Raw genomic sequence first — 19,394 nt, 5'->3', positions numbered from 1 at the left:
AGAAGAGTGTGTAGCTATGGTCTGGAGCGAATTTGACCTGGGTTGTGGAAGCCGAGAAGAGATGTGGCCTAGACATGTCTTGATAAAAAGGGGCAAGATGCTTAAGATGAAGAGAAATTTAGTCTACATTGTGAGGTACATGCTTCTTTGTCCATTTCTTTAAGATGGCCTGGTGAGGTCCCCGTGTTTTTTATTTATTTATTTATTTATTTTTTTGGGGGGGGGGGGACTCAAATGTCAAATCTGTTTTTTTTCCCCTTTAAATCCCGATCTTGAAGAATAATCCTCATTTTTAAAAGCTGGTGAACCCTTGATCTGTATGTCAAAAATTATTTCTTTCTGATAATCATTGACCACTAACTTGTCATTTTGCTACCTAATCCTCTAAAATATGTGAGTATCAAGTACTAGAGGAAGGGTGACCAAGTGGTTTAAGGTATAGCACCAGAAATGCTAAGTAGACTTCTGTTTACCGAGGATTCCAATCCCTCTCCTTCCTTTCCATATTTTTATATCATTGTAGCATCCTCTGTTTACCGAGGATTCCAATCCCTCTCCTTCCTTTCCATATTTTTATATCATTGTAGCATCCTCTTTTTTTTTTTTCATTCTGATTGCAATTTCTTTTGGTAAGGTGCTGATTCATCAAAAACCTGGGATTAGTCTCTGGGGGCACACAAGCTGGCTATACCGGATGGGAGAGCCTGTCAAACAGGATGTAGAAGAGCCCTCCTATCGTCAGTATACAACAGCTGTTTCCGAATATTCAGAGAGTATTCTGGAGATGAGATGTAGGAATCAGCTTAATATTGCTCCCACATTGGTTCCTCTTCCTCACCTTCTTGTTTACCTGGAACAAAAAGTTGAGTTTGGGAGGGCTTAAGCATCTTGAAAGTGGAGATAAGATAACCACTAGACATGGATACGCTCTGCGATTGAGGTGGCTCTGGATCACATATTACATTAGCTTATCTAGTGCTGATCTTTTTTGGGGAAATTGAAGGGCGTTTTCTAGTTCATCTTTCTCTTCTACATTTAAAGTTTGTGATTTACCTAAATACTGTTGCATTCCAATTTGCTGAAGGCATTTGTTATTTTAGAGTATGAAAATATCAAATGCAACCAATTATAGGCCAACACTTTGATAAGATATGCAGCGGGTGTTTTGTTGGTGCCTGTTTTCCTTGTAACAATGTCAGAGTAAACAAGAGTTTGCTGATGTTTAAAAAAACTTGTTCTTCTTGAGATGGTATTGTTAAACAAGTCAAAAAGCTAGTTGGCTGGTTTGGCATTACGATGCTATTGGCAATTAAAGTAGGTTATTTTTAAACAGAGTAAAGCTTAGTAGAAATCGGGAAGGTTAAAAAGCAAAAGGTCTACATTGGTTTTTAAGGAACATAGATGTGAATGTGCACTCTTTTTTTTTGCTTGTAGGAGACTTCAATATTTCTTTCCTTCCTCCTTGTACCACATTCTATTGTTCTCACCCTTTCAATGCCAAGTGTGGGGGTTGAGATCTTCATAGGCTATCAAACCCCCCCCACCCCCCCCTCCCCTCTTGTTCCCTCCGTCTACTTTTCTTGTTACTTGTCAATTATGAAATCACCACCCATGAATAGCTATTTTTACAAATGCCAAAAGGAATGACACGTGTAGTGTTCCTTATATTTGTTGAGAAAACAAGGTGTACAAAGCAACAAAGAGTGAAATCACTAAGGCATGCGATAAGTAAACATTTACACGAGTTGAAGTTTTAAACCAAATTGAAATTAGCTAAATCGCATTGACTAGTCTTTTACCTAGAAAAAGTAAGCCTTATATGCGTAGGGAGGAAGGTTTTATTTGAATGGAACTATCTATTTGAAGCAATAACCCAGAAATGAAATGATGTTGAAAAAAATCTTAAATACACGAGAGAAAAAAAAAAGGATTTTAAGTTTCTTTCTCCATAGGAACACATTTCCATGGAAGGGTTTTCTTTGGGACCCTACTATTATGAAATGCATGTGGTGGTGTCTTATTGAATTGTTAAAGCCAATCCTAGGAGTTGGTGGGTGGAAGGTCTAGGTCTTGTGGAATGGTTGTGTTTGGCTTCGAGGAAGAGATGTGCTCTCTTGGAAGACCCCACAGGTGCGTGGTGCTAGCATGCCGTGCGAGCTTGGTGGGTGCTCGGTCGCTTATCAAGAGAGAGAGGCCTTGGTCTCTCTCTCTTGATAATTATCGTATGGGTTGAGTGTTGGTGCTTGTGATAGCTTTTTGTGCAAGTACCTTGTCTCTAGGGCTATGCTTATCTTTGTGGTGCCTTAGCTGTGGTAGGCATGCTCCCAACCATCTATGATGTCTAGTGTAGGCAGTGTATGTAAATATGTAGTCTCATGGGATGCCCTCTGCTCTCGCTTTCTCAATCGAAAGGCAATCTGATGACACCCTCAACGGACCAAAGACAATCATGGTGTGGGACGTGTGCAGAGGCTATTGTCTTCTTAATGAAATTTATCCCCGATTACACTCAGGAAAGGCTGTATATAGGATTAGTGCTTTAGGGAGAGCTCGGTCAAGGATGGATATGTACGATTTTCATGAAGCCAAGTAAAATCAATGTGGTTGATCTTTTTCGTTGAGAGATGAAGAAAGAGAAGTCTAGGTAGTATACTCAAAGCAGGGAGTATAGCAAATTTGGAGGCCAATGGGTGGTGCGTGCACAACTACTACTATGACCCTTCTATACCAAATGTCTAGAAAACTCCATGGCCTACCATGGGAGGTGATCCCTATGCACATAGTAGACATGCCTTATGTATGTGACGGCAGCCAAGAACATGGCGTCTACAATGATAGGGGCTAAACTAAGCTTTGCTAATACTATGGCATGTGGCACTGATGGCTCTCTCCTATTCACGTGTGTAAGCATCATAACTTTCAATCTCTCCATGTAGTCCTCCCCTCCCTAATTTGATCCTCTAGAAGACACCCCATACATCACTCTTGGGCAAACCAAACTATCAAATAGCCATCTTTTGATACTAGGTTCATGGAAATGGGCATAGAACTCCAAGCGAACAAGGGTGGCATATCCCTTGCACCAACTGTGGTGGCTGCATGGTAGAGTGGGCTAGTAGAAATGATTCCCAGGTATACACACGACCTAACTAGCATAACCTCATCTCGTGTTAGAAAAGAATTTGCTCAATGCTCCACCCTTATGTGCTCTATTTTGCAAGGTTCCCTATATGAGGAGTAGACATTGTGGGCACACCTGATAGTTCCCAGTTTAGGCAGTGGGGATGGTGGCCTTTTGACATAGGAAGGTCACTCTTTTCCTTTGCCAGCTTGCTCATAGGAGGCTCATGGTTAGCACTTGGTGGGCACTCGGCTTGTTGCACCAAATGTGGGCGGCTAGATAGGAGACAACATATCTAGACTTGGCACTTTGCCAAGTCATGCTTGTGCGGGCTATGTGATCGCATTTGTTAGCAATGATAAGCAAACTCAAGACCCATTGTTCTTGGGTTGTGGGGCTCGTTTGAGGGTGTCCAAATAGTCTTAGATGGCCATGGAAGTTATGCTCATTCCCAAAGGGAGAGGGACTTAGTTGTAGTATAATATGGTCCTAGTCGGATGATGTGATTGGTTAGTCATTTTGGACCAAGTTGTGGGTTGGTGGGTATGGTCGACCTTGGGTACTTATTGAAGTTAAGAGCTTGCCTTAGCCTTTCCAAAGCATGTGTCGTGTTGGGTCATGTCTTAGAGCCACAATTACAACTTCCCTATGTGGGTGTGCTAGCTCATCTGTCATATCCTCACTCCATTGTCACACCGAAATAGGTAAAGGTAGAGCTCTCTATGTCTAGATGGAAGCAAAAAGTGATGGTTCTTTGTAATTGTCATGTCTCACAAACGAGAGGGGATGAGGAGAAAAATAATGCAAGAAAAAAACCTACAACTAATTCTATCTAGCAAGCATCCATCAAACATGCAAGATCCAATAGCATAGATGCAAGCATGAGAGGGGAGAGGAGAGCTCAAAAGTATTCTATTACAATCCTCACTCTGTTTGTGACATTGGAATGGGGTGAAGGTAGAGCAGCTCTCTATGTCTAGATGGAAGCAAAAAGAGATGGTCCTTCGTAATTGACCTCTCTCATAAAAGACGGGGGATCAAGAGGAAGCTAATGTAAGTAGAAAACCTACAACCAATCTTTTCTAGGCAAGCATCATCAAGCACGTAAGATTCAATAGCATACATGCAAGCATGAAGAGGGAAGAGGAGAGCTCAAAGTATTCTATTGCAAGGGAATGATTGTGTATTGCTTATTGTAAAAAATGACTTATATATAAGTGACTAGTTTTCACACTAGGTCAACAAAGCTTAAAAATGGTCCGGTCTCTATTACTAGTCTTAAGAAAGTATGTACACGAAGTCTTTAGACTTTTCCTATTTGACATAAGCACAAGGTAAGGCGGCTTTATATGTTCTAATACTGTCTTAGAAAGATAAGAGCTCATTCGAGAGCAGGTAAGATGGTAAAGTGCCTTATGGTAGATCGAGCGGTAGATCGAGCAGTTGAAACCATACTCCCTTTCTAATAAAGATAAGTGCCCGTTCAAGAAGGGAAGATGGAAAAGAACCTTACGGTAGATCGGGCGTTTGAAACCATACCCTCCTTTCTAATAGTGATCGCTTTCTCACATCACCCATTAGTTGCTGCCAGCCGAGGTAGAAAGGTGTGGATGGTCCAAGATATGCCATGAAATTGGCATGCGAGGTTAAGTCGTATGGTTTAGGATTGATCCTCCATAGATGTAGGGCATATTAGTGCAAAGCTTTGCGTAGCCCCCCTGATGGCAGATAGCTTGTGAAGGTATGTCATGAAAGGTATAGGTGATGTAGAAGTTCTTCATGCGAGGCCTCCTTCTATTGTGAAAATAGCTGGGACCCTTCACAATTAGGTAGTTGGTAGAAGCACTCTGTACACTGTGAGTGGTGGAATGAATACCGGGACCACCATGGAATGATTTGCATGGATAGATGGCGGTCTGGATCTTCTTAGCACAACATACTATTATACTTGAAGCTGATAGCGTGATGCCTAGAGATTGGGCTTCTTTGTGGTTGAATACATTGGCTAACGTGATGTTTTGTTGGTGTTGAATTGGAGTTAAAGAAGAGGTTGCATGCATTGAAGCTTGTTGGAGGTACCTTGAAGTTCAAGGGTTCTGTAAAAGTGATGGGTTGTACCATGGGCCAGGCTTACACTCGCCATGTCCCCTCATATAGAGATGTACCTAGAGGGCCATCGACATTGACAAGGTTAGTTGGTAGGTGCATGTGTTTGTGTGTGTTGTGAGGTGTGAGATATGAAAAAATGTGATGCTCATAGTGAAATATTTAGGTGACATGCATGGGAAATGTGGCCTTATGGAGCGAAGAGTGGAGAGTCACTTATCCATCCACGATGAAAAGCCTTCACATCACTATTGCCGATGGCTTCCTTGGCATACTTGATTAAGTTTTTCCTTTTGAGTTCCAAATAGCGAGTTGGTGTTGTGGCATGATGCACATGGGTGACCAGGAATCTCGAGATTACCTTACTAAAATTAGGTTGTCTTATCCTGACGCATCTGATGTAGCGAAACTGAAAAATCTTATCATGTGAAATAGTAGTGAAGCATTTCATAATGTGAACCACATTCTGTTTTTCACGGCGTGAACCATATTTTGTTTCACGACGTGAAGCATTTGATACTTCACGGTGTGAACCATAACCTGCTACTTCACGGGTTAATACTTCATGAGTTAACCGTTCACGCCCTAGCACTTCATGTGTTAGTAGTTCATCACACGAGTTAAGCTTTCATGGACTACTAATTCACGAATTAAGGGTTGTCATACTAGCGGTAAGAGTAGTACCCTAATTACACCATTGGAGTCTATCCGAAGGAATTCTGAGCTAAAAACTTGAAACGTGAAACATCAGTTTCCGCAGCGTGAAAAACAGTTCATAACTTGAACAACATTCTATTTCCACGACGTGAATTGCTGCCTGCTACTTCAACGACATGAACCATTCTCTGTGGTTTCACTTATATCTGCTATTTCAAGGCCAGGAAAGACAGTTTGGTAGAAAAATGGTTGGAGTAGTGATTTCACCTGCCAAAATACACTCATATCTGGTAAACTCATTGGAGACAACCTTACCCCCAACGACAGTGCATCAAATCATCTAGGTTCTTCCTACCAAAGGAGTGTTGGTTCAGGCCGCTCGACGAGCACTCAATTGAGTGTTTCAGCTTCTTGGAGGAATCTGACCACCATAGAAACAAGTAGCAAGGAATCCATGGAAGAAGGGCTAAGATGGCCTTGGAGAGGAAGAAAAACCCTCTCCTCCTGCGAGATCCATGGAAGAAGGGCTAAGATGGCCTTGGAGAGGAAGAAAAACCCTCTCCTCCTGCGAGATCCAATAGAATATTTGATATGGCTAGGGGATTTTTTGGTCTCCAACACGACACGGAAGATGAAGCACAATCTGTGAGCACATGCCCTTTAACAAGCTCAGGAGACACGGTCTAAGACCAGAACTACCAACCCAACCTTCTGGCCCTAGGAATACTAACACAGTAAGGATTAGTACCTAAACTTGAAGAGAAGAAGGATGAGCTATGCCACACTGAGCCCCTTCCATCCATATCCAAGACAAAAGGACAGCCAGAAGTGCCCTTTAATAAGTTGGGATACTATTTTAAAAGTGATGAAACGATTGGTTTGTTACACATTTATAAAAGAATGATGATCTCTGTAATCTTGGACGATGATGTTGGTCTCGTCAAAATCATCAAGGATTGCTGGGAGACTTGGGGAAGTCCACCACTCGTAGGCACGAGCCTCATAGTTAAGCTTGTCGATGGGAACATAGCTACCTTTGGGCTTCGTTTAGGATGCAAGAATTAAGACCTTCAAGGTAAGCCTCCACAACACATTCCTGGTGATGGATTTTTAGAGAAGAGGGTCATACACCAGGATCCTCGGAAGGTCTTACATGAGAGATGCAAGGTTCTAGTTCACAATAAGGAAACTAATCACATGTACATATGCAAGGGTAACCATCCTTGAAAATAAACTCAAAGGGATTGAAAATAGGGAAGACTCGTCCCATGGGTCGAGGCATTGTCGTCTGACACAACTGGTAGGACCACATCAATTGATATCTATAGATCTTGTAAAAATAAGATGTTAGATGGTAAAAATTAGATGTTAGATGTTAGATGGTAGCTAAACATGCATCTTGCAAGTTTAATATGTGACTCTCATAGGTACAATGTAAGCTTCCCATGGAATGGTTACCATACTCTTAGTGGATAAGGGCACCTGCACCTATCAACATCCCAAGCCTCCCCCTCCACTTTCAAGCCATCGACTCAGGTAACCCCCTAACATCAACACTCCTCTCGCCTTGTTGTGTCATTGTTGAGACCACCCCTTAAACCATTATGAAGATATAGAACCTCATTAAGACCACCCCCCCCATACCTCAACCTTCCCGCATGATAGACAACCTAGATTCCATAGATCCTCTGCATAAATATAGATGCTTCTAAATTGAGCATGGACCTTACCTTGTCTTTAGCTGTTGGTGGCTCTCATCTCTACCACCAAGATGTTAGAAGCTCAAGGCTTCTACCATGTTTGGGTCCCAAAAACCTTACAAACTACACCCCAATCTCCAAAGCTAAAGATTCATGTGAGCCTCGAACACCAGTTGTTCGAGCCCAACAGCTGACATTCCATGTTGGGGTCCAAACCAAGCTACTAGAAGTGCAAGGATTCTATGAAAGGAACCCCTACATTTGGGTTCTAAAGTTCATAAGCCTCTATAACCATGCCATCAACCAAAGATGGAGTGGAGACCATAGCCACTATGCCTCCAACGCTAACCCCAAAGCTTAAGCATGAATGCAAAGAAAGGGGTTCCACCTCGATGACTTATGTGCCAACATCATCTTGGTGGGATCATCAATCCTTACCATGGCCTTGCAAATTTGATTGAACTTCAATCTGGGCAAAGATTATATAACAAGAAAAATACATCTTTTATTTCTTCAAAATATTTATTACATTGCAAAGGAAATATTTTAATCATGGGATCTGAAAAGCTGAAAATGATGATACTGGCCTATAATTATAAATTTTCTACTATGAGAGAAATATAGACTAAGATGATTTTTGCTAGCTTAATATTATCCATGGTAAAAAGACTTTTTCCATGAATTCTATACTCTTTTAAAAAATGTAAACTCTCCATAATCATGGGCTAAGCTCATATTAGGCATAGAACTGAAGATAATCTATGTCTAGCATCACAATAATCTTTTCTTTGTCCTTGTCCCACTAGTTATGCCACATGAATAGTGATTAATAAGGCTGTCAAAAATAATGCTCTCTGCAATCGAGACAAGAAGTTACAACCATCAGTTTGTCATTGGTCAAATGCTCAAATTCTCAGATGCAACTCAGATCGCTTGTCCTTCTAAGGAAGAAGGCAAGTTTTGGGCCATAGTGGATTTTAATTTAACACAACATTACTCAAAATAAACGATAAGATTTAAATAGAAGAAAAAGAAATATATATTTATTCCATTTTTTAAAAAAATTGAGTACATCTAAAGAGGTCATCAATGACCGAGCCTAGCTATCATAGAACAAAAATATATGTAAATGGACATGCCATAGTAAACTCAATCAGAGGCTTGGGTGGCAGCCAAGATCGTGTGTGAGGAATATTACGTCTAAGAGTTTATACATCATATTATGAACTCTAAGATCTCACTGAAGCGGATCATAAAGAACTATCCCTCTCACAACATCTAGTCAAATAAGAATCATTACAAGGGCAATGTTCTTTGACAATCGCTCATCCTAGCTATAGGGTGCCATGATCCACTATCATGAGTACCACCTCTACCTCTGATTAGTAGTGGTAAAAAAGAAAAGGCTCTCAAAGTGTTGGGCTAGGGAGACTCTATCTAGCTATAGGGTGCCATGATCCACTATCTTGAGTACCACCTGTGCCTTTGATTAGCAGTGGTAAAAAAGTAAAGGCTCTCAAAGTGTCAAGCTAGGGAGACTCTATCTAATTAATGAGACAAGGAAAGAAGGTTCTCGAAGGTGAAGGTTATCATGTTTTCCTCTGAAGATAAGGACTCTAGATAGATAGGGTCTCACCATCTTCTACTCGATTTGATGACAGAGAAACTTAGTAAAATACTGTAAGTTTCGGTTTCAGGCTGTACACCATGATAAAAATAGATCTAACATCATTTAATCTTGGCCTAGCTCTAATACCAGTTGTGGGACCCCTACCCCTCTATCTATGGTAGCAAAATCACACTAAGGGTAGAGCAACTCACTTGGGGCCTCATTTCACAATATCGTAATGCTTTGCCATTGTCAGCTCCTCTCAGTATTACTAGAATAATTCTTACGTAGGAAAAGTGAATGATTTCTCTAGGTGTTTTTCCATTTATAATTCTCACAAGCAAGTCACATTGAGAAACTCTCCCCGAGGCTCAACACGATGTCATGACTCCTCCATTATGAAGGTAAATCTTCTATCCTTACTTATGATTGCCAACTAAAGTACTTGTCCCAGGTTTTTCTCATTCCAACAACACAAATTTGTTTCGTTTGGAAAGTAGCCAGAGTAGCCACCGTAACTCAAGTCCACCCGACCGCCCACTTTCTAGTGTTTGATTCTTTTTCTACTTTTACCATATCCATAGGCTAGTCCCATCCAATCCCATAGGTTTAGCCTATGCCCACCTACTAGACCTATGGAGCTAGTGTGAACTCACGTACCCATAATTAAAAATTATACTTTACGTAGACACACCACTTAAAAAATAAGTTCACATATTCACTCCATTGAAAAACAATCCTTTTAAAAGAAAACATACATTATACAATTCTTTCCATAAAATGCATCTAACATATATCCATGTCATATATCACATATCACAGGTAACACATCAGTGTCACATTAGCATCATAATTCTCCTTACACCATGACTATGATCCTTAGACTAGGACGGTATGCGCACCAATGAGCCCGAACACTCCTAAACCACCGTGATGACCAGAGGAGCTTTACATTGTCTCACATCCACCTCAACATGAGCGCCAAATAATTTTAGTAGTCACTTCTATTGGTCCGTCACCTATCCCAGAAGTAAAAACACTCAAGGTACCCATGTCACCTATCCCAGAAGCACAAACACTCCAGGTACCCACATTAAGAGCCACGTATGTCTAGTACTAGCACATATACTTAACCACCACACACACTTGTTACAAGTAATTGATGAAGCCTAAATCTTGACTCGTTTATTATGCTTGGGTCAATTGCCTTATATACATGTTACAAAAAAAGCAAATTACTTTTCTAAAAAGTCTAAAGCAAGATTTTTTTTTCAATTGTTATCAAGATACAATTAGCTTAGATCTTGTTTCTATACTCTACATTACTCGAGTTTGTTTTCTTTAACACTCCCTCTCAAAGCTCAAGTTGAGGTGTTGTTCATGTCTTCAAATCTAAGTAGTCTTTGAAACTTTTTAATGTTCTCTCTTACTAATGCTTTGGTGAAGATATCTATAATCTGATCTTCATTCATAAACCTTAGTTCAACATGACCTTGTAGCATTTTTTCTCTAACAAAGTGATAATGTACCTCAATATGTGTCATACAAGCATGAAATACTATATTCTTGGCCAACTAAATGGAACCCATGTTGTCACTGTATTCAAGTATTGGCTCTTGCTCTTCCAAGGTTATTTCTATGTCTGCTAGGAGTTGTTGTGTCTATGCAACTTCACATGATGCTACTTCTTGTGTTGAAGCTTTATATTATGCTTTTGTAGTACTCAAGCCTACTTCTTGTGTTGAAGCTTTATATTATGCTTTTGTAGTACTCAAGCCTACTGTAAGTTGTTTCTTTGATATCCAAGAAACAAAACCATTTCCAATTGAGCAAGACATGCCTGTGATGCTTCTCCTTGTTGATGAATCGCGTGCCCAAACTCATTTTCTATTTTGTTTTTCAAGCTGGGATTAGAAGCAAGCAAGCTCATTCTGAATTTCTCATGTTCAAAAATCTGTAGAAGCAAAAGTCGATCCAATAATAGTCTTTCTTTTCCTTCTCCTACTGAACCCAGGTACTGTTCAGATATAATCTATACAAGTCGTTCTTCCAAATCTACGAGAAAAGATACTCGAACAAAGAAAATCTTTCATCATTAGCTTCATCGTCTACCCAAAATCATCTTCACACCAATAGTGAAGTCCATGATTCACTGTGTTTTTGACATATTTCAAGATTCTTCTCTGCATCCATGTGAGGTTTCCTCGGGCTTTGCATAAATTGACTTACCACTTTAACTATACGAGTAATATATAGCCTTGTAATTGTGAGATAAATGAGTTTTCCTACAAGTTTTCTATATAAGGTTTCATCTTCAAATATCGATCCTTTTAGTTTCACATTTATCTCCAAAGGTGTATCTATAGGTTTTGCAATTTGTCAAACCATATTGTTCTAGCACATATATGATACTTTCTTTGTGAAAGTATGCGGCCTTTATTCACACTTGGGAGCCCAAAACTTAACTAAGGCTTTGGGTGGCCAATATCTCATAATGTACAACTTCTATAGTGCCTTTGCATGACACTTATTAATGTCCTCAAATGGAGGAGCATATTTGTTAATCCAAAATGGAATTAACATCCCCCTACTTGATGTAGGTTCTGTTCGGAACCTGTTACCAAGGTCAAAAGACCTGGTCGCCGAACTTGTACGATAGAAGTTCCGGCGCGACTGAAGCTTTTTCAGGGTTCTTCGGAATGCAGCATGTGATCTCCAGAACCCAGTGTTGACCATATCCTTGAATGTGACATACATATATGATGGTAGACACCTTAGGCAATGATAATATAAGATCATGCCTCTGTCCCTTGGTACTTGATTCATGTCGAATTGCAGCTGATCAGCACCATATCCATCATATCTTTCTTTGGGTTGATCTTTCAGGACCACAAGCAGTTTCAGGAATTGAACACTGGCTACAATTGTTGGGTCCAAAATATGGCGCCATGCATGTATCCAATTCAGCATTTGCTTTCTTTGCTCTCCTATATCTGTAAATGTTGCTGGCATGAGTACGAGGAAGTTGTAGCAGACATGTGAATATTTTTGCTTTGCCTCTTGAAACTCCAATGGTGTCCACCTTCTCTTCAGTGGCATGTACAGATCTACTCTCTGTGTTGGTGGTGCACACATATATTGATGGCTATATTCTATAATTGTAAGGTACTCTTTCCTCCAATCTAGCTATATACTGAAATCCTCCAGTTTGGGGTTAGCATCATCTATGATAATCGCTATATAACCCCCTCTTGTGTGGATAAGATTAGCCTTCCTCTACTTGTGGAAGCAGTAACTGATCATAAATGTAACAAATGTGGGTTTGCTAGCTTTGTGTGTCGTGCCACGTTGGACCATAATGTGCCCTCTCCAGCCACCAAAGGCAATAGCTCTTCTAATTTTGGTCTTCGTGCTCGGAGAGGGTATGGTACATACAGTTTCTTTGTTGCTGTGACATCTGAGTAAGCTTTGGGTAGAATCTGCCTAGTAGGTTCAAGGGGTATTTTTTGCTTTAACACCTTGAACATGAGCTTTGGATTGAGTAGAGGATTCCTGGCTCTTATTAAACCATCGTACTCTATAGAAGACAAGGACTCAAGAATAAAATCATCAGTAAATGGCTCAAGTGAATCTTGTGGTAGAGTGTGACTAACCTCTTGAGTTGGCCGTGGTGGAGACAAGTACTCCTCGACTCCTCGGGGGTGAGTGTTAGTGGGAAATTCTAAGGGTTGAGAAAGAAGTGGAGAAAATATACAGTCAGCCTGAGATTTATCACTTGGTGGAGCACTTGGATATGGATTAAGTAATTTACTAGCGACATTAGAATATATGGGGTAAGTAGGATTAGGTGATGAACTTGATGCTTCTTCTTGACCCTGTTCTGAACTAGGGGGTGGGTGGCTAGGTTTGTGGACCTTCATAAAGTCTTGTAGCTCAATGATATCCTCTGGAGATATGTTAGGATACTCAATATGTGTTTTATCATAATTATAAAGTACGTGGATAACATGGCTTCTAGATGTTTGTGGATATTTTGATATAGTTTAAGAATACCAAAAGGATGATATAATGAGGAATCACATAGATTTAAAGGCTGGTGAGAGTATTATATACCTCCAACCACCCATGGCTTATGATCCATTGATAACTTTGAGTTACAACCTCGTTAGCTGGCTGGTGTTTCAGGAATATCATTGGGAACAAACAGGTCTAATTTATTGATGCTATTGTCCAGGATGTCAGAGTTTTGTAGCACCTGACACCAACTATGAAGGTTGAGCACAATGAGGTGCAAAGGATAAAAGTAAATATCTTTAGGATCAGTTTAGTACTAAGTCCCCCCCTGAAAAATTCCCATGATGATGGTAGGATCAGCATCACGTTTTGTATTTTGTTTAATGTGTTAGTTTTCCTAGGCTAAGGACATCAGACACGTTGATATCATATTGAAGCAAAGAGAGGGTTACTGTAGACAAAAAGAGAGTCAGAGTTTGAGGAGGGGCCCGAGGAGTGACTAGCAACAACGAACCTATCTCCGAGGGCTCACTCAAGGAGTAGTCACATCTCGTTAGTTGGTTCTTATCGTTGACTGCATTCTTGGATGGTCAGCTGGTTCTTGTCGTTGACTGCATTCTTGGATGGTCAGCTGGTTCTTGTCGTTGACTGCATTCTTGGATGGTCAGCTGGCATTCCAATTCTTGTATGTGCGAGTCCTTGGTAGTGAGAAGGTTGGAAATGACGATTTCTCTTACCATCCTTGTAGCATCCAGCTCTTCAAAACACCTTATTGTTTCCTCTTGTGCTCTGGCTGTAGCCTCCCTTCTCTCTGAGCCTCTGTAATCTTGTGAAGTCTTTTTGCGGCTAAATTTTGATTTTCTTGGAGCTGCTGTGTTATTTGCATCATAGCTTCTTGCTGTGTAGCCATCATTTTATGCATTTCGGACTTATTGGTGTGTGCTGATGGTCTCATTGAGTGTTCTTATTTTTTTTGCATTTGCTTTGTTGCTTTGTTCCCTTTCTTGTTGGAGTTGGAGCACTCTTTGTTTTGCTTCCTTCATAGTTAAGGATAGTGAATTTAGTTGTCCTTGTAGCTCTTCTTCCTTGGCTTGGGAGGTGTGATTTAGCTCTTGTAGCTGTTGAGCATGGATAGCCGCTTGTTCCTTATTATGTGTGACTTCCTTTTGAATCTTCTCCTTGGCTTGTTCCAACTGTGCTTTCAAATCTGTATTCTCCTTGATTTTTTTGCACAATGGTTTGACTCAGAACAAGATTATTGTTTTTAAGTGCTTGATATCTGGCCTCCTGCTCCTCAACCACCTTTAAGCTTTTTAGGATAACATCCTTGTGGGTGCTTTTGCTGTTTCTCATCGGAGACGATCTTACGCCTAACGATAGTGCATCGAATCATCTAGGATCTTCCTACCAAAGAAGTGTGGGATTAGGACATTCTGCAAGCACACACCTGAGTGTCTTAAGAAACCTGAACACCATTGAAACTAGTAGTGAAGAGTCCATGGAAGAAGGGCTGGGATATGGTGGGTTTGGGGAAGAGGAGAAATCACCCTCTCCAACCAGGTCCAGTGGTATCATTGATATCGCCGAGGATTTTTTTGGTCTCCAAACCAGCCATGCGGAAGCAGCGCAATATGTGGGCATGGGTCCATCAACCAGCGGCGGCTGAACTCGGTCCACGATAAGAAGTGCCATTCCAATTGTCTAATTCTAGGCTGTTGAATACCGGCACCCCTCGAATAAGACGAGACATGGAAAGTGCGGCTAGGATGGGTCAAATATTCTTCCCCACTACTGAGGAAGTAGAGTTAGACCTCAAACGGAGTGAGGTGGAATGACAACTATGATAATTGAGCTTAAACAAGAGCTTGACACTCGTAGGACAAGAACTGAGAAGAAGGAAACGAGAAGTCTAACCAGTCACACGGGGAAAGGAACCAGAAATAGCTATGGGTAGAAGTCAGGGAGAAATTCCAAACTTGGAACCCATAAACGAGGACTCCAGAATGGAGGAAGAATTTACAACCATAGAAGAAGAGGGTAACCTGGCAGGCAGGGTAGTTAAAGTAGAGAACCGACTCTACACCAAAAAGGATATTGAGCAGATGGTCAATAATCCTATGTTCCTACAAGACGTGGAACTCTTGATTCTGCAAAGACGTATGGAGGAACGAATGGGGGGTCATTCCAAGATACTGCGGGGCTAGACCATCCCATGGACCCGAAATACCTAGAAGGGTCAATACAGGTAGGGGACGTTGCTAGGAAGGGGGGGAGCGATTCCCCAAGGACCTAGGATAGATCCAAACATGGACCTTAATGTAGCTATGAGGGCGGATCTGCAGAATATAGCAGCAGAGATGGGTCAGGGGATGGTCAGAGAACTAGGTACTACTCTTGAATCCTGACCTTCCCAGATAAAAGCACATATCATTTCAAAACTTGTCTAAAAGTTCTCTGGGAGGAACAGGGATCCTATCCAACATGTAGAGATTTTTGAATCCACATGTGAAACCTGTGGGCCAGTTAGTGATGTGACCATGATACATGTCTTCTCACTAACCTTGGAAAGAAAAGCTCATCAATGGTTCTGAACTCTTAAGGATAAAGTTAACTTCACAAGACTAAAGAATGTGTTTTTGCCCATAGCGGTGACAGGTGGAGCCCTGTGGCACAATTACATAATATTAAACAAAAGGAAGAGTCAATGAGGGACTATGTTTCCCGTCTGAAGCACTTAAATTTGAGATCAAACTTCGAGAAAGGTTAACTGATCAGTTGTTGCCTTGTTTCCCAGAGGAGGGTTAGAGACCATAAAATACACGATTACCTCTGGTATTAGCGCGACCTGCTACTCTTGATGCATGCTGTAAATTGGCAATCAAATATGAAGACAATATGTTAGAATTGCCACAGCCAAAAGATGTTAAAACATCTTCAGCAACTTACGACTTTGCATGTCGTGAGAGCCACCAAGAAATTGGAACCCGAAGGCAAGCAAGTTGAAAACATGACGGTTGATGAGCTCAGTAATGCCATACTTGAAAAATTGAAAGTCAAGGAGGGAAGAGAAACATCTGGGCATGGGCATAATCACCTTTACCCCCGCAAGGAATTTGTGTGGTGCTCTATGTGCAGATTAAATCACACCACCATTGAGTGTCCACAGTTGAGAGTGAGGGCATTACTCTATTGTGCTAACTGTGTAAAACTAGGAAATCATGACACTTCAATGTCTAAATATCCAAGGTTTAGCTACCAGCACCACTCAGAGCCCCATTGGCTTTACCGGCACCACTTGTACAGATCACCGCTCCCAATTCTTCTTACTTGCCTAGGGGAATGTTCCAGGTGCAAGGCGCTTCACCCTTGCTACCACCAGTTCTACCGCCACCACAACCACCATAGGCTAAGATCAATCAGGTGTTGATTGAAGAGCCGTCAGAAGATGTTGATATGGTGCAGGAAATAGAACTTAACGGGGAGTATTACGAGGATACGGTGGAAGTTATGCCAGAATACTATGTCCTACATAATAACACGCCAGTACCTGTGTTTCAAACCATGGTACTACAATGGAAGGCCAAGGACATGAACTCGAATTTGAGAAGGGGACCGCTCCAATGCTTTGGCTGTGGAGGGCCACATCGAGTAGCCTATTGCCCTAACAAGAATATGAGTCATACACATCAACCACAACAAGTGGCAGTCTCGCCCAATGACATGCCAGTGCTCACATATACTAAATGCGGTATTGATCATTTGATTAAAGACTGTCCGTATCGAGCAAGTAACCCTGCCTCTTCTACCAACAATCAAACTGCCATCTGGACCATAAGTGTACAACATGGGAAGATCACACTGCTCGATGTCCTGAGACAAGAGCTCAAGCTCTCAACTAGAAAACAAGGGAAGAAATCGAGTGGATGCGACTATTCCCAGAACTGGACGAAGGACAAGAGTTAAAAAAGGGGGTAAGGGTGAGACAAGAGTCACCATCCAAGATGGATCTGAAGAAGATACAATTGATACCGGATCCACCCAATCAAAGGATGAAGGGGGTCAAGAGATCAATCATAGAGGATCAGATCAAGGGAAGCAAGGAGAGCAACCGATGACTCCTAAAGGGGTCGGTGAATATCCCAATGCCAACGAAGAAATAAGAAAGCTTGAAGATGCCAAGGCCTTAGTCGAAGAATACCAATGGCTTCATGATGCCAAGCTAAGGGTCAACAAGGTAAGGGGTACAATTTACCCCCACGAACCGAGCTAAACCAGGATAGGGTATTGGACATGGCAACCCCAATTCCAGAAGGAACAGAGCAGACACAATGTCCAGAATGTTTGAAGAGAAAATGGGTTAGGTGAGTCCATCCATTCCTTCCCTGTTGTAAAATACGAGACACCTACATGGGAAGAGCCCCCTGTCTCCAAAGAACCTAGAGGATAGATGTAAAAGAATGGGTTGTCGAGGGCGGCATCTAAGGCCAGCCGATACTATAGATGAGACTCTGCCACCCCTGGCAGAAAGGACCTTGGCAGCATACAAGGGAAACCCGAGTCGTTAAGATACCAGTTAACCAACTGGAGTTCCAAAAAGTAAGCTAAACTGACCCAAAAATGGTCAAAAATTGACCAAACTGATCTTGAAAATTCTAGAATCAGTTTGCTTGGTTAGAAGCTCACTTTTTCCTATAAATAGAAGCCTCCCCCTTTGTAGAAACTTAATAGTGTTTTATGCACTGTTACTCTATTCCTCCCCAGAGCCAAAAATTATGAATTTCTTAATAATTCATTAGTTTTTGACCATTCCCTCTTCAAAAGAATTGGTGGCCACTCTTGTTGCAAACAAGAGTAGATCCCTCAAACCATCAAGCCAAAGGAAAGCTCTCAGAAATTCATGTAAGCTAGAAATCCTACTTTTTCTTTATTCTTTTTTAATGGTTTTCTAATTTTTATTTTCTTTGAAATGTAAAATGATGCTATGCCTTGTTGGAAAGGCTTTCCCCCTCTCTTCATTCTTAAATTCAGTCTTTCTTTATCCTAGATAAGTAATCAAATTGTTGAATTAAACTTTTCATATTGTTTCTCTTTTAAAAGTGAAATTTGATTAATTTAGAATGATTTAAACCATTTGGGGATAAATTTTAAGTAATTTAAGGTTAGAAAAATTTAAAAAATGGTCAGCCATACAAAGGAGGTTATGGCAAAATTTTCTTAAATTTTGTGAAATAAGTTTCATCTTTTATTATTCAAAAAGAGTAATCCTCATCGCTTGTGTATTCTAAAAGTGTTATTTTCATTCTAGGCATAAAAAAATGCATAGTAGAAATATTTTTTATTATAAAAGTGTTATTTCCATTAAAATTAAATTCTATGCATAGAAAGATGCATATTGATTATTATTTTTATTATAAAAGAGTGATTTTCATTAGATTTAAATTCTATACATAGAAAGATGTATATTGGATAAATTTTTTTAATTATAAGTGTTACTTTCATCAATATTGATTTTTATGCATTAAATGATGCATAAAAGAAAATTTTTTATTATAAAAGTGTTACTTTCATCAATATTGATTTTTATGCATAAAATGATGCATAAAAGAATTTTTTTATTATAAAAGTGTTGCTTTCACCAATATTGATTTTTATGCATAAAAGATTTTTTTATTATAAAAGTGTTACTTTCATCAATATTGATTTTTATGCATAAAATGATGCATAAAAGAGTTTTTTTATTATAAAAGTGTTGCTTTCACCAATATTGATTTTTATGCATAAAATGATGCATAAAAGAATTTTTTTTATTATAAAAGTGTTACTTTCATCAATATTGTTTTTTTTGCATAAAATGATGCATACAAATTTTTTTTAATTATAAAAGTGTTGCTTTCACCAATATTGATTTTTATGCATAAAATGATGCATAAAAGAATTTTTTTAATTATAAAAGTGTTACTTTCATCAATATTGATTTTTATGCATGAAATGATGCATAAAAGAATTTTTTATTATAAAAAAGTTACTTTCACCAATATTGATTTTTATGCATAAAATGATGCATAAAGAAATTTTTTATTATTACAAAAGTGTTACTTTCATCAATATTGATTTTTATGCATAAAATGATGCATAAAAGATTTTTTTATTATAAAAGTGTTGCTTTCACCAATATTTATTTTAATGC

The sequence above is a fragment of the Cibotium barometz genome, chromosome 10 (assembly GCF_041138505.1).
Source record: "Cibotium barometz isolate CiBa-2024 chromosome 10, ASM4113850v1, whole genome shotgun sequence".
NCBI lineage: Eukaryota > Viridiplantae > Streptophyta > Polypodiopsida > Cyatheales > Cibotiaceae > Cibotium > Cibotium barometz.
This window is presented reverse-complemented; position numbering follows the sequence as displayed.